The sequence below is a fragment of the Heloderma suspectum genome, chromosome 9 (genome assembly GCF_057233095.1).
Source record: "Heloderma suspectum isolate Gila_16-S chromosome 9, 16-S_ref, whole genome shotgun sequence".
In the NCBI taxonomy this organism is placed as follows: domain Eukaryota; kingdom Metazoa; phylum Chordata; class Lepidosauria; order Squamata; family Helodermatidae; genus Heloderma; species Heloderma suspectum.
In genome coordinates this window covers 277,501-293,700 of record NC_139466.1, presented here as the reverse complement: position 1 = coordinate 293,700, position 16,200 = coordinate 277,501, and the positions used below count along the sequence as shown (strand labels likewise).

At 47.5% G+C, this 16,200-nt stretch overlaps 1 long non-coding RNA gene across 1 annotated transcript; it reads left to right on the top strand.

Moving 5' to 3' along the window:
- The first annotated feature begins 1,275 nt into the window (after positions 1–1,275).
- Positions 1,276–11,951, top strand: LOC146338273 (uncharacterized). Its single transcript, XR_014784772.1, has 4 exons — positions 1,276–1,983; positions 2,336–5,786; positions 6,139–6,243; positions 11,650–11,951. It is a non-coding gene; the product is annotated as an uncharacterized LOC146338273 (long non-coding RNA).
- The last annotated feature ends 4,249 nt before the right edge of the window (positions 11,952–16,200 follow it).

Sequence of the window (16,200 nt, the reverse complement as noted above, 5' to 3'; positions counted from 1 at the left end):
GCGAGCACTGATGTATGGAGCTGAACTGAACTTCTGAATCAGCTCTAGCCTGCATTAATTGCCTCCAGTACGAAGTGCTGTGTTGCCACGCGTTCCACGTATAAAGCAGCTCTGCTGTAAGTCACACCAGACCTTCCATCAGTGATCAGAACCAGGTCTGTGCTGACTTCACAGGGCGGCAAAACAAATTGAACCACCTTCGGCTGATGCCCGAAGGCAGATAAAGACACGCTTTGCACATAACGACAACCCAGAGTACGGGTCGGGCGTGGTTTGTCACTGAGCCGCGGGTCGTGGTTACGTGGGAGCCCCGCGCTGTGGTTCACCCGAGTTGTTAACCGTGAACAATCCAGAGGTTTGAGGTTCTGCTGCTTGCAGTCCCGCAGAAGTGGTTAAACTGGCAGGACATTGTAAACAATTTGTTCCGTAATAAAACAATATGGAATGATTTAAAGAAAACCTTATACAGACATTCCAAAAATGAAGGAGTAGGCATATGAAATACACAACTATACTTTGAGACATTCCACATTAGGCCGGTGATAAATCTACTTCGTATGAACGAAGAACAGCACTGGATAAAGATGGGATCGATAAGAATGAGCAAAAACAAAATTCAAGGCCTCCGGTGTGCAGTTTCCATAGCCAAAGGTGTGGAGGTGATTGCTAATTCCTTCTTGCATCTGGCACGCCTAACATTTGTAGAAAACGGCAACGTATCGTCCCCGTTTGTTTTCCCTCTTACACTAGTCTTACCACATCCGAGGTCTTACGACAAAGACAAATGCTTTCAATTTAGCACCCAGAAACAGGTCAGATTATTTAGGCTATTGGATCTCTTTGTGGAAATGACCTCCAAAACAAGCCCAGTCACGGAATCGTCCTCCTGATGGGGACCGCTGTGCTTAGAGCTGGGGTTCTCAGTTGCCTGGCAAGCCACCTCTTCATGGGGCTGACGGTGTATCAAACTCTGCTTAACCGATCCCTGAGAAGCCGCCTCTTTATGGGGATACTCCTCCTCACTGCTGCGTTACACACTTGGCTGGCAACTTCCCTTCATGGGGCTCACTTCACAGGGCGGCAAAACAATATGGAATGATTTAAAGAAAACTTTATACAGACATTCCAAAAATGAAGGAACAGGCATATGAAATACATAACTATGCCTTGAGATATTCCACATTAGGCAGGTGAGAAATCTAATTCGTATGAACGAAGAACAGCACTGGATAAAGATGGGATCGATAAGAATGAGCAAAAACAAAATTCAAGGCATCCCGTTTGCAATTTCCATAGCCAAAGGTGTGGAAGTGATTGCTAATTCCGTCTTGCATCTGGCACACCTAACATTTGTAGAAAACGGCAACGTATCGTCCCCGTTTGTTTTCCCTCTTACACTAGTCTTACCACATCCGAGGTCTTAGGACAAAGACAAATGCTTTCAATTTAGCACCCAGAAACAGGTCAGATTATTTAGGCTAATGGATCTCTTTGTGGAAATGACCCGCAAAACAAGTCCAGAGCAGACCAGTTCGGCAACACAAGGGTAAAACTGGTAGCAACTATACCAGGTACCCCATTTTAGTAGCTACCCTATAGTTCAGAAACAGGCCAACTGGCTTCTTACTGAGGTCCACAGATCCGACTCAGGTCTCACCTCTGAGGGATGGCTGACTTTAGCGCTGCTTTTGACACATGCTAGGGAATCCTGCCCTTGACGGGGGTTGCTGAGCTCATTCCTAGGCTGTCCTGAAAGGGTCAAGGTTGGAAGGGCCTACTCGGATGCAAGACTCTAGTGATGAGGTGGAAGAAGCAGGCCTGCAGGAATTGCTAACGCGTTTTTTCTTTTCAAATCGCTGCTTTCGCTGCTCCGGAGCGTCAAAAGGGTCGAGGTGCCAGGCAGCGTCTGAAGGGTCAAGGTACCACGGCGCCTCAGCTGGGTCCAAGCGAGAAGGGCCTCGTCATGAGCAGGAAGAACCCGCTGTGAGTACTAATGCGCCAGACTCAGTTCCGCTGTGGCTACGTGGCCACAGACATACCTCTGTTCTGCGGAGAGTTTTTACGGTGCTCTCTCCCGCGGCACAGGATGCTACGCTGGCCAGGCCAAAGAGGAGATCAGGCACTCAGTCTGTTCCCCATCTGTCCCTCCAGCCCCGGCCCGGCCTTCCTGAAGAAACCCGTATCAGCAAGAGACCCTGTTGAAATGCAGCTTCAGTTTGAGGGAGATCTGAAAAGTCAGGTCCCTCTATGGATATGGACATTAGTGACTTCTACCCTGTGTACGTTCTGGTGTTTTGTTCCTCCTCCTGTGTAATTGTGCATTTTCACTCCTCAGCCCCAGCGGGCCTGCCTCCTTCACATACGGGCCCAGGACACTGGTTTGGCTGGGCCGGCCAAAGACCACGTGGGCGCTTCCTCTGCTGGTTAGAGCTGCCATCGGGTAAGTCACGGAATCGTCCTCCTGATGGGGATGGCTGTGCTCCGAGCTGGGGTTCTGAGTTGCCTGGCAAGCCGCCTCTTCATGGGGCTGGCCACGATTCGAACTCTGCCTATGAGATCCCTGAGAAGCCACCTCTTTCTGGGGATCCTTCTCCTCACTGCTGCGTTACACCCTTGGCTGGCAACTGCCCTTCATGGGGCTGGCCTGGGTTAGCCCGGCCTTCACTGAATTCACGGAACCATCCTCTTCATGGGGGTCGCTGTGCTTTGAGCTGGGGGTCACACAAGCCTGGAAGGCCTCCTCTTCATGGGAACATGGTAGCTTCTTCCTGAAAAAGAATCTGTGGCACCTTAAGGACGAACAGTTTTTTTATTACTAAGGCGTGCGCTCCTCGTGGGCCTAAGCCACTCAGTCAGATAGAGGAATGGATAGGTTCCGGCTGGGGAACTCGGTGACAGGTACAGCAAGCATTCCATTTCCAGTTAAAGAAACGTCTACAATAGCAAGGAAAGCGACCCGCAAGGCGGCACTTGGGCTCTGCACACCGTAATGACTCACCCATTCAGCCGATGCGTTCAAGCCAAGTTCCAAGGTGCGGAACGTCACGACGAATGTCTGCTGTGCGGCCTCCCGCAGGATTCTGTCTCCCTGGTTTCTCCGTTGCAAGGCAAGCACTGGGAGGATTGTTCCAGAATGTCCTGAAGCGCTGAAAGGCTCCTCCACAGTTTGCCGGTAGCGGTGTTAGTTGCGAGGCAACGAGGGTTGCCGTGTTGTTGGCCTGTTTAGAGTGGTCCTGTAGGGTTGAGTCTCTGTCAGAGGGACAGGAGGCGGTGCACATTTATCACAGGGCCTGGCTGTAGACAACGGCTCGTGTGGTGTGTCCAGGTGGCTAGCTTGAGGCGTGTAGGGATGCATGGCGGTCTGTGGGTTTTGGTACGAGGAGGTAGTTGCGCGTCCATCGTGGAGCTGTATGGCGGCGTCCGGTCGTGTCGCCGGCCGACCTGTGGAGAAGCCTTTCAGCGTTCCAGGTCATTCGGTAACAGACCTCCAAGTGGCTGTCTTGCAACAGAGAAACGCCAGAGACGGAACTCGGCACGAGACGTCGGAGTGGACATCAGTCGTTTAAATTTCGCACGTTGGACCTTGGCTTGAACAGATCGCCCGAACTGCTGAGTCATTACAGCATGTAGAATCCGGGTCCCATCGTGCACTTCGCTGTCCTTAGTCTTGTAGACGTCTCTTTAAACGGAAACGGAACGGTTGCTGTGAACCACGTCTCAAGCCTTTGCTCGCTTACACTCCCACATCCAGCTTTATGGGGTGCTTGTAGTTAAACATTCTTAGCTTTTCTCATGATGTGTCTGCGAGCACTGATGTATGGAGCTGAACTGAACTTCTGAATCAGCTCTAGCCTGCATTAATTGCCTCCAGTACGAAGTGCTGTGTTGCCACGCGTTCCACGTATAAAGCAGCTCTGCTGTAAGTCACACCAGACCTTCCATCAGTGATCAGAACCAGGTCTGTGCTGACTTCACAGGGCGGCAAAACAAATTGAACCACCTTCGGCTGATGCCCGAAGGCAGATAAAGACACGCTTTGCACATAACGACAACCCAGAGTACGGGTCGGGCGTGGTTTGTCACTGAGCCGCGGGTCGTGGTTACGTGGGAGCCCCGCGCTGTGGTTCACCCGAGTTGTTAACCGTGAACAATCCAGAGGTTTGAGGTTCTGCTGCTTGCAGTCCCGCAGAAGTGGTTAAACTGGCAGGACATTGTAAACAATTTGTTTCGTAATAAAACAATATGGAATGATTTAAAGAAAACCTTATACAGACATTCCAAAAATGAAGGAGTAGGCATATGAAATACACAACTATACTTTGAGACATTCCACATTAGGCCGGTGATAAATCTACTTCGTATGAACGAAGAACAGCACTGGATAAAGATGGGATCGATAAGAATGAGCAAAAACAAAATTCAAGGCCTCCGGTGTGCAGTTTCCATAGCCAAAGGTGTGGAGGTGATTGCTAATTCCTTCTTGCATCTGGCACGCCTAACATTTGTAGAAAACGGCAACGTATCGTCCCCGTTTGTTTTCCCTCTTACACTAGTCTTACCACATCCGAGGTCTTACGACAAAGACAAATGCTTTCAATTTAGCACCCAGAAACAGGTCAGATTATTTAGGCTATTGGATCTCTTTGTGGAAATGACCTCCAAAACAAGCCCAGTCACGGAATCGTCCTCCTGATGGGGACCGCTGTGCTTAGAGCTGGGGTTCTCAGTTGCCTGGCAAGCCACCTCTTCATGGGGCTGACGGTGTATCAAACTCTGCTTAACCGATCCCTGAGAAGCCGCCTCTTTATGGGGATACTCCTCCTCACTGCTGCGTTACACACTTGGCTGGCAACTTCCCTTCATGGGGCTCACTTCACAGGGCGGCAAAACAATATGGAATGATTTAAAGAAAACTTTATACAGACATTCCAAAAATGAAGGAACAGGCATATGAAATACATAACTATGCCTTGAGATATTCCACATTAGGCAGGTGAGAAATCTAATTCGTATGAACGAAGAACAGCACTGGATAAAGATGGGATCGATAAGAATGAGCAAAAACAAAATTCAAGGCATCCCGTTTGCAATTTCCATAGCCAAAGGTGTGGAAGTGATTGCTAATTCCGTCTTGCATCTGGCACACCTAACATTTGTAGAAAACGGCAACGTATCGTCCCCGTTTGTTTTCCCTCTTACACTAGTCTTACCACATCCGAGGTCTTAGGACAAAGACAAATGCTTTCAATTTAGCACCCAGAAACAGGTCAGATTATTTAGGCTAATGGATCTCTTTGTGGAAATGACCCGCAAAACAAGTCCAGAGCAGACCAGTTCGGTAACACAAGGGTAAAACTGGTAGCAACTATACCAGGTACCCCATTTTAGTAGCTACCCTATAGTTCAGAAACAGGCCAACTGGCTTCTTACTGAGGTCCACAGATCCGACTCAGGTCTCACCTCTGAGGGATGGCTGACTTTAGCGCTGCTTTTGACACATGCTAGGGAATCCTGCCCTTGACGGGGGTTGCTGAGCTCATTCCTAGGCTGTCCTGAAAGGGTCAAGGTTGGAAGGGCCTACTCGGATGCAAGACTCTAGTGATGAGGTGGAAGAAGCAGGCCTGCAGGAATTGCTAACGCGTTTTTTCTTTTCAAATCGCTGCTTTCGCTGCTCCGGAGCGTCAAAAGGGTCGAGGTGCCAGGCAGCGTCTGAAGGGTCAAGGTACCACGGCGCCTCAGCTGGGTCCAAGCGAGAAGGGCCTCGTCATGAGCAGGAAGAACCCGCTGTGAGTACTAATGCGCCAGACTCAGTTCCGCTGTGGCTACGTGGCCACAGACATACCTCTGTTCTGCGGAGAGTTTCTACGGTGCTCTCTCCCGCGGCACAGGATGCTACGCTGGCCAGGCCAAAGAGGAGATCAGGCACTCAGTCTGTTCCCCATCTGTCCCTCCAGCCCCGGCCCGGCCTTCCTGAAGAAACCCGTATCAGCAAGAGACCCTGTTGAAATGCAGCTTCAGTTTGAGGGAGATCTGAAAAGTCAGGTCCCTCTATGGATATGGACATTAGTGACTTCTACCCTGTGTACGTTCTGGTGTTTTGTTCCTCCTCCTGTGTAATTGTGCATTTTCACTCCTCAGCCCCAGCGGGCCTGCCTCCTTCACATACGGGCCCAGGACACTGGTTTGGCTGGGCCGGCCAAAGACCACGTGGGCGCTTCCTCTGCTGGTTAGAGCTGCCATCGGGTAAGTCACGGAATCGTCCTCCTGATGGGGATGGCTGTGCTCCGAGCTGGGGTTCTGAGTTGCCTGGCAAGCCGCCTCTTCATGGGGCTGGCCACGATTCGAACTCTGCCTATGAGATCCCTGAGAAGCCACCTCTTTCTGGGGATCCTTCTCCTCACTGCTGCGTTACACCCTTGGCTGGCAACTGCCCTTCATGGGGCTGGCCTGGGTTAGCCCGGCCTTCACTGAATTCACGGAACCATCCTCTTCATGGGGGTCGCTGTGCTTTGAGCTGGGGGTCACACAAGCCTGGAAGGCCTCCTCTTCATGGGAACATGGTAGCTTCTTCCTGAAAAAGAATCTGTGGCACCTTAAGGACGAACAGTTTTTTTATTACTAAGGCGTGCGCTCCTCGTGGGCCTAAGCCACTCAGTCAGATAGAGGAATGGATAGGTTCCGGCTGGGGAACTCGGTGACAGGTACAGCAAGCATTCCATTTCCAGTTAAAGAAACGTCTACAATAGCAAGGAAAGCGACCCGCAAGGCGGCACTTGGGCTCTGCACACCGTAATGACTCACCCATTCAGCCGATGCGTTCAAGCCAAGTTCCAAGGTGCGGAACGTCACGACGAATGTCTGCTGTGCGGCCTCCCGCAGGATTCTGTCTCCCTGGTTTCTCCGTTGCAAGGCAAGCACTGGGAGGATTGTTCCAGAATGTCCTGAAGCGCTGAAAGGCTCCTCCACAGTTTGCCGGTAGCGGTGTTAGTTGCGAGGCAACGAGGGTTGCCGTGTTGTTGGCCTGTTTAGAGTGGTCCTGTAGGGTTGAGTCTCTGTCAGAGGGACAGGAGGCGGTGCACATTTATCACAGGGCCTGGCTGTAGACAACGGCTCGTGTGGTGTGTCCAGGTGGCTAGCTTGAGGCGTGTAGGGATGCATGGCGGTCTGTGGGTTTTGGTACGAGGAGGTAGTTGCGCGTCCATCGTGGAGCTGTATGGCGGCGTCCGGTCGTGTCGCCGGCCGACCTGTGGAGAAGCCTTTCAGCGTTCCAGGTCATTCGGTAACAGACCTCCAAGTGGCTGTCTTGCAACAGAGAAACGCCAGAGACGGAACTCGGCACGAGACGTCGGAGTGGACATCAGTCGTTTAAATTTCGCACGTTGGACCTTGGCTTGAACAGATTGCCCGAACTGCTGAGTCATTACAGCATGTAGAATCCGGGTCCCATCGTGCACTTCGCTGTCCTTAGTTTTGTAGACGTCTCTTTAAACGGAAACGGAACGGTTGCTGTGAACCACGTCTCAAGCCTTTGCTCGCTTACACTCCCACATCCAGCTTTATGGGGTGCTTGTAGTTAAACATTCTTAGCTTTTCTCATGATGTGTCTGCGAGCACTGATGTATGGAGCTGAACTGAACTTCTGAATCAGCTCTAGCCTGCATTAATTGCCTCCAGTACAAAGTGCTGTGTTGCCACGCGTTCCACGTATAAAGCAGCTCTGCTGTAAGTCACACCAGACCTTCCATCAGTGATCAGAACCAGGTCTGTGCTGACTTCACAGGGCGGCAAAACAAATTGAACCACCTTCGGCTGATGCCCGAAGGCAGATAAAGACACGCTTTGCACATAACGACAACCCAGAGTACGGGTCGGGCGTGGTTTGTCACTGAGCCGCGGGTCGTGGTTACGTGGGAGCCCCGCGCTGTGGTTCACCCGAGTTGTTAACCGTGAACAATCCAGAGGTTTGAGGTTCTGCTGCTTGCAGTCCCGCAGAAGTGGTTAAACTGGCAGGACATTGTAAACAATTTGTTTCGTAATAAAACAATATGGAATGATTTAAAGAAAACCTTATACAGACATTCCAAAAATGAAGGAGTAGGCATATGAAATACACAACTATACTTTGAGACATTCCACATTAGGCCGGTGATAAATCTACTTCGTATGAACGAAGAACAGCACTGGATAAAGATGGGATCGATAAGAATGAGCAAAAACAAAATTCAAGGCCTCCGGTGTGCAGTTTCCATAGCCAAAGGTGTGGAGGTGATTGCTAATTCCTTCTTGCATCTGGCACGCCTAACATTTGTAGAAAACGGCAACGTATCGTCCCCGTTTGTTTTCCCTCTTACACTAGTCTTACCACATCCGAGGTCTTACGACAAAGACAAATGCTTTCAATTTAGCACCCAGAAACAGGTCAGATTATTTAGGCTAATGGATCTCTTTGTGGAAATGACCTCCAAAACAAGCCCAGTCACGGAATCGTCCTCCTGATGGGGACCGCTGTGCTTAGAGCTGGGGTTCTCAGTTGCCTGGCAAGCCACCTCTTCATGGGGCTGACGGTGTATCAAACTCTGCTTAACCGATCCCTGAGAAGCCGCCTCTTTATGGGGATACTCCTCCTCACTGCTGCGTTACACACTTGGCTGGCAACTTCCCTTCATGGGGCTCACTTCACAGGGCGGCAAAACAATATGGAATGATTTAAAGAAAACTTTATACAGACATTCCAAAAATGAAGGAACAGGCATATGAAATACATAACTATGCCTTGAGATATTCCACATTAGGCAGGTGAGAAATCTAATTCGTATGAACGAAGAACAGCACTGGATAAAGATGGGATCGATAAGAATGAGCAAAAACAAAATTCAAGGCATCCCGTTTGCAATTTCCATAGCCAAAGGTGTGGAAGTGATTGCTAATTCCGTCTTGCATCTGGCACACCTAACATTTGTAGAAAACGGCAACGTATCGTCCCCGTTTGTTTTCCCTCTTACACTAGTCTTACCACATCCGAGTTCTTAGGACAAAGACAAATGCTTTCAATTTAGCACCCAGAAACAGGTCAGATTATTTAGGCTAATGGATCTCTTTGTGGAAATGACCCGCAAAACAAGTCCAGAGCAGACCAGTTCGGTAACACAAGGGTAAAACTGGTAGCAACTATACCAGGTACCCCATTTTAGTAGCTACCCTATAGTTCAGAAACAGGCCAACTGGCTTCTTACTGAGGTCCACAGATCCGACTCAGGTCTCACCTCTGAGGGATGGTGAATTTTTTTTTTAAATTTAAAACCTTTTTAAATTTAAAAGGTTTAAATTTAAAGGTTAAATTTAAACCTTTACATTTCCGTTTAAAGGGAGGTCTACAGTAGCAAGGAAAGCGAACTGCAAGTTGGCACTTGGGCTCTGCACACCATAATGACTCACCCATTCAGTCGATGTGTTCAAGCCAAGTTCCAAGGTGCGGAACGTCACGACGAATGTCTGCTGTGCGGCTTCACGCTGGATTCTGTCTCCCTGGTTTCTCCGTTGCAAGGCAAGCACTCGGAGGATTGTTCCAGACTGTCCTGAAGCGCTGAAAGGCTCCTCCACAGTTTGCCTGTAGCGGTGTTGGTTGCGAGGCAACAAGGGTTGCATTGTTGTTGTCTTGTTCAGAGTGGTCCTGTAGGGTTGAGTCTCTGTCAGAGGGACAGGACGCGATGCGCCTGTATCGCAGGGCCTGGCTGTAGACAACGGCTCGTGTGGTGTGTCCAGGTGGCTAGCTTGAGGCGTGTAGGGATGCATGGTGGTCTGTGGGTTTTGGTACGAGGAGGTGGTTCTGCCTTAATCGTGGAGCTGTGTGGCGGTGTCTGGTTGTGTCCCCGGCCAACCTGTGTCCTTCAGCCTTCCAGGCCTTTTGTTAGCAGACCTCAAAGTGGCTATCTTGCAACAGAGAAACGCTAGAGACCGAATTCAGCATGAGACTTCGGAGTGGACATTCGTTGTTTAAGTTCCACACGTTGGAACTTGGCTTGAACACATGGTCCCAATTGCTGAATTATTACAGCATGTAGAGTCTGGGTCCCATCATGTTCTTCACTTTCCTTAATCTTGTAGACGTCTCTTTAAATGGAAGTGCTGTGTTGCCATGTATTCTGTATATAAGGCAGCTGTGTTGTAATTCACACCATATTTTCCATAAATTATCAGAACCAAGTTTGTGCTCACTTCACACGGGGGCAAAACAAAAAAAACTAACTTCAGAAACACAGATAAAGACTCGCATTGCACATAACCTCAACTCAGGGTACGGGTTGGGCATCATTTGTCTCTGAGTGGTGGGCCGTGGTTACATGCGAGTTCTGCACTATGCGTTCAGCTCAGTGTGTTAACAAGTAACAATCTAGAGTTCACAAGCCTCCAACAAACAATGGGTTCCCTTCCTGGTTTGTACATGGTGAACACATGGCAGACGTAACAACATACGATTGAGCCGATACTCAACCCATCCTCTGGGTTGTCGTTACGTGTGAATAACGTTCCAACTGAAGGAGAAGCTTCAAATGGAGCAGACAATGGAAGAGGGAATTCTAGAAGGTCGAGCCTGCCAAGAACACATCAGATTTACAATTGCAGTAGCCATATCGGGGGTCAGACTAAGTAGCCTCATGCAGTTTCATGCTTCATGTTCTTGCTGAGTTCTTGCTCTCTGAAATATATGTTTGTAAGCGGACGAGACACAAGAATTTCTTATCTTTCAAACAAATGCTAAGGTCATAGTCATATGTATATCATGTTCTCTGCTTATCATTGCTACCCTATAACCCATTTCTTGTATTATGAACAATGGCGCTAGGAGAAGAAATGTTCAAAACTGCAACCCCACACGGGAGGGAGAGGAGGAGGTGTTTCCTATGTGTCACAATATCTATAAAAACAATCTGCTGATGTAAATCGGGGCTTTTGGCTCTTTGGAAGTGATTCCAGCCATAAAGCCAGCGCGTTAAATAAAAAAAACTCTTTTTCCTTCAGTCCGTGGTCTCTCTGACGCTGATTTCTGCAACACAAGGAGAGTTTTCTTCCTCAACTGGCAGATTCTTGTGACTCTGATGTGTTGTCCTCGGCAGTCCCGACCTTCTGGAATGCCATTGTCTGCTCCATATGCTGCTTTTTCATCATTTGGCATGTTATTCACACAAATTTAGTAGATCTGAGATTAGAACAAGGGATTGGTCCAGAGAGATAGTGCTGCAATATAAGATGTAGTAGGTAAGTGTTATATTTTATTAAATAATTTGTAGCGGGGAAAATCTTCACGGTTGGTCTTTCCTTGTCAAGGCAAATGTGTTAAGTTCCTCAGCATGGGTGTGCACAGAAGGAGTTCCACCTCTGCCAACATCAAACTGAAATTAACATTGTTTGTTAATACTTTAATGTAATTATTACAGGGTCGTCAGTAGATATAGGGCGGAAAAACTGATTTCTCTACACACACCCTTTGAATCAATTGTCTAGCAACAATTTGTTAATTGTTAAATGCTAGGTTAAATGAAGAATCTGTCAGTGTAAATCTCCCAAAGCTAATCATATAAACTATTTCCCCCTTAATTAACCAAATAAAAGATATGAAAAATTGGACCAACATTAATCTCTCTTGGCTAGGTGGAGGCGATGAAATTGAGAAGACTTTCCCGACTCATTCCTTCTTCAGGTTCTGCTGATTGCAATCCCCCAGAAATGGTTAAACTGGCAATTTATTTCATAATAAAACAATATAGAATGATTTTTAAAAAATCTCTTATAGACATTCCAAAAATGAAGGAATAGGCATATGAAATACACAACTATTCCTGAAGACATTCCACACTAGGCAGGTGATAAATCTTAATTTGTCTGAACGAAGAACAGCACTGGATCAATATGGTATAAGAATTATCAAAAATAAAATTCAAGGTGTCCGGGTTGCACTAATTCCTTCTTGCATCTAGCACACTTAACATTGGTATGAAATGGCAACGTATTATCCCCATTTGTTTTCCCTTCTAATCCTAGTCTTATCAGATCGGGGTTGTTACGACAAAGACAAATGTTTTCAGTTTAGCACCCAGAAATAGGTCAGATTAGTTGGGCTAATGGATCTGTTTTGTGGAAATGACCTCCAAAACAAGTCCAGACCTGAAGGACCAGTTAGGTAACACGAAGGTAAACTCGTGCCCACTCTACCAGGTACCCCATTTTAGACCAGCTCTTTAGTTCAGAAACAGGCCATTTATAACTTTTCTATACCGCTCTCTATGCAAGATTTTGGAGTAGTGAAGAAGAGATAAAATGAAAAGATAAAAAGTATGAAACATGTTAAAATTATTCTTTAAAAAACAGTGTCAATAAAACTGAGGATGGTTAACCAAGCAAGGCTTATGGAATAAGATATTTTTTCAGGAGGCACCGAAAACAACCCAGCGTTGGTGCCTACCTGACCTCCAGAGGCAGGGAGTTCTACAGGAAGGGAGCCACCACACTTAAGGCCCTCCTTTGGGTGGACTTCAGTGACAATTGCACGACTGCACATTTGATGCTTGCTTTTGAACTGCCAGCCAAAGGCCTCATAACCAACATACATAGGATATTAAGGGGTCAAGGGGAACAACCATGGGAATGAAAGAAATATGGAATGTGACATACATGAAAAGATTGAGGAAAAGACATTGAATGGAAGAAGGGTTTAAAAACTGCATTCAGTGTCACCAAAACTATGGGACTATTTCTTGAGGGTAGTAGAGTGGTGGTATTTAACCCTGACAACTTTAAATTTCATATATGAAACAACCTTTTGGAGGGGCACCTACCAACATATGTAGAGGGAATGTAGACAAATACATCTGGCGGGAGGGAGGAATATAATAGGAGGGGAAGTGCACATTGATCCTAAGTCGACGTTGCTATCTATCTTTCGCGGCCTTGATGAACATTTACCAGATTAAGAAATGCTGAGTGTTATGGTGGCTTCCTGTTAACTAATAGCAAAGAATTGGAAAGAACCTACAGATCTGCAAATAGCCATGTGTTTTGTTATTTGAAAAATTAAGTAAACAGATAAGCTCCGAAAGGCAACAAAAAGAATCTGACACCTTCCAGACGATTTATTATTTGTTTATCTAAATGTATGTAATATAAGTGCATTAATTTTGTTAACAAAGAAGCTTCCCTGAGAAGACCACCAGCATGTCACTGACAGATATAGAAAAATACATTTAGATAATTACAGCTAACCTTAAACCCATGATGAACTTCCGTGGATAAATATAAGGCTATTAATAACTGACTCCAGCAAAGGATACGTTTACCTTGTTGTGTTGCTGGAGCTTGATCCCCTCAATGACGCCATGAGCTAAACCGTGAAGGGACACCCAAGACAGGAAGGTCATGGCGGAGAGGTCAGACAAAATACGATCCCTGGGACCAGCCCATGAAGTCATGAAGAGTTGGAACCGACTGAAGAAATAAACAACAATAACTGAATCTACTGTGCTTCCTCTCAACTGTGCTGCTGCAGCAAGGCAGAAAAGATCAGAGCCTTAAGATACAATACTGAAAAGTTGCACGCACGGACGGAGGACAGCACCAGAATGGAGCTACTCCAGCCTTCCCCACCAGTCCAGCCGCTGTGTTCACCTGCATCTCCCACCATTCCCCACCATCCTGGCCCTTGGGGATGTTGGGAGATGTAGTACAACACAGCTGGAAGGTGCCGAGTTTGGGAAGTCTGTGCTATTCTCAGGTATGGCACAGGGAAAGGCCTGCCTGATGGTGCCCTGGCTTGCTGGCCTTCCAGTATTGGCGGAGAATTAAGGAGTTCCTCAATTCTTACTCCATTCTTCATTGTAACTAACTGTAAACAGAGACATATTGTGGTAAAAAAAATATATCTGGGTGTATAGATGTGTAGGGGCTGAACAGGAGGTGGCTCATGAGGAAAGGGGTTCTGGGATCATGGTGGATGGAACAATGACAATACCAGCTCATTTTAATTATCTAAAAAGCCCTCAGTGCTTAGTTTAGCTGTTCAATCAACACTCTCCATACACAGGATTAAGAAGGATGGGAAATAAAAACAGCCGGTACAGTATTGCCTTGATACCAGTGCAAATCTAGCTCCACAAGAACATCTCAGCTCAGAGGTGAGGGGATAACGGGGACATGCTGATGGGCCCCACCCTTTGACATGTCCCACCCTTTGACATGTCCCACCCTCTGACATGTCCCAACCTCTGACATGTCCCATGCTGACTAACCCTTCTTGCTAGGCTCTGGGCATACAGTGCTAAAGCCCATAAGGACGGTTGTGTGTTCAAGTAAATGCCGGAGTGTTGTGGGATACGTAGCTTAGAATTCAAAATGAAGAGAACAGAGGGGGGGTTTACAAAGGTATGTGTGAAGAAAGTAGAGGAAAAGCACTTGTTTAACCCATGATGAGCCATGTTGTGCTGGCGGCCATTTGTTATTCAACCCCTGAACAGGGGTTGTCATGGTGTCTGAACTCAGCCAAGGAGGGCTATTGGAGTGTTAAGCAACCCTAGAACAAACATAGGCACGGACTGCATCCCCTCGAGAGTCAATCAACCCATAATGGGTTGCTGTATCATCCGAACCAAGTGATGATTACAGGGTCGCTCAACGAGGACGGCTGTCGTGAGTTGCTCTACAGAAAATATTTTTTATATATATACACACACAAGAGGTTATTAATTCATGGAATTCGCCACCACAGGCGTGGGAAAGGCCACTGTCCTCGGTGACTAGGAAAGGGCTGTCGAACCTCTTTCAGCCTAAAGGCCAAATTCCATTTTGGAGATGCTCTCGGGGGTCACATCGCTGTGGTGGCGGGGCTGAAAGCAAAGTGGGAGAGGCCAAAGCACCTTTCATTTTTGCTGAAAGCTCTTACTGGCAGCAACTAAGTCTGACGAGAAGCATTTCGACCTTTTAAAATGGGGAAAAAAGTGCCCAAGAGCCAGGAAAATAAAAAACGGAGGAAAGGAGCCTGGCAATCTGGGAAACTCGGGGGGGGGGGCAGATTTGGACCCTGAGGTTGAGATTCCTCATCCCTGCTTTAAAAGGAAGCTACACCAGTTCAGGGAGGATGAGAAGGTGACTGATGGCTGTTAATCCACTCAGATGCCAGTTTGTGTTATGGGCCTGTGCCCTAGATCTGTGAAAAACCTAGCACTGTGCCTGCTTGTGCAAATGATGAAGTGGAGGATGTCCATGCAAGTTTATGCCAGAATAAATTTCTTAGTCTTTAAGGCAGGGATGGGAAACCTCAGGCCAAGGGGCTAAATCCTGCCCTGCCCCTGCCCCCCACAGGGTTCTCAGGGGGTGGGCATGACCCCTTTCCCCCATCCACCAATCATTTGGTGGTTCCCTGGCTTTCGAGCAGATTTGCTCAATTGAAAAGGTCAAAATGCCTCTCCAAGGCTTAGTTACTAGCAGGAGGAGCTTTTACGTATAGGTTGGCATTGGGGGGACTGCCCCTTTTGCCTTTGGGGCCACGTACCCCTGGAATTCCAAAAGCACAAGAGGCGACTCTACACATGGACGTCACCAGATGGTCAATATCGAAATCAGATTGATTATGTCCTTTGCAGCCAAAGATGGAGAAGCTCTATACAGTCAGTCAAAACAAGACCTGGAGCTGACTGTGGCTCAGATCATGAGCTGCTTCTTGCAAAATTTCGGCTGAAATTGAAGAACGTAGGGAAAACCCCTAACCATTCAGGTATGACCTAAATCATATCCCTTATGAATATACAGTGGAGGTGAGGAATAGATTTCAGGGATTAGACCTGATAGACAGAGTGTCTGAGGAACTATGGACGGAGGTCCGTAACGTTGTTCAGGAGGCAGCAACTAAATCCCTCACAAAGAAAAAGAAATGCAAGAAAGCAAAGTGGCTGTCTGATGAGGCTTTACAAGTAGCTGAGGAAAGAAGGGAAGCGAAAAGCAAGAGAGAAAGGGGAAGATATATCCAACCGAATGCAGAGTTCCAGAGAATAGCAAGGAGAGACAAGAAGGCCTTCTTACATGAACAGTGCAAAGAAATCGAAGAAAACAACAGAATGGGAAAGACTAGAGATCTCTTCAAGAAAATTGGAGAACTCAAGGGAACGTTTTGTGCAAAGATGGGCATGATAAAGGACAAAGAAGGCAGGGACCTCA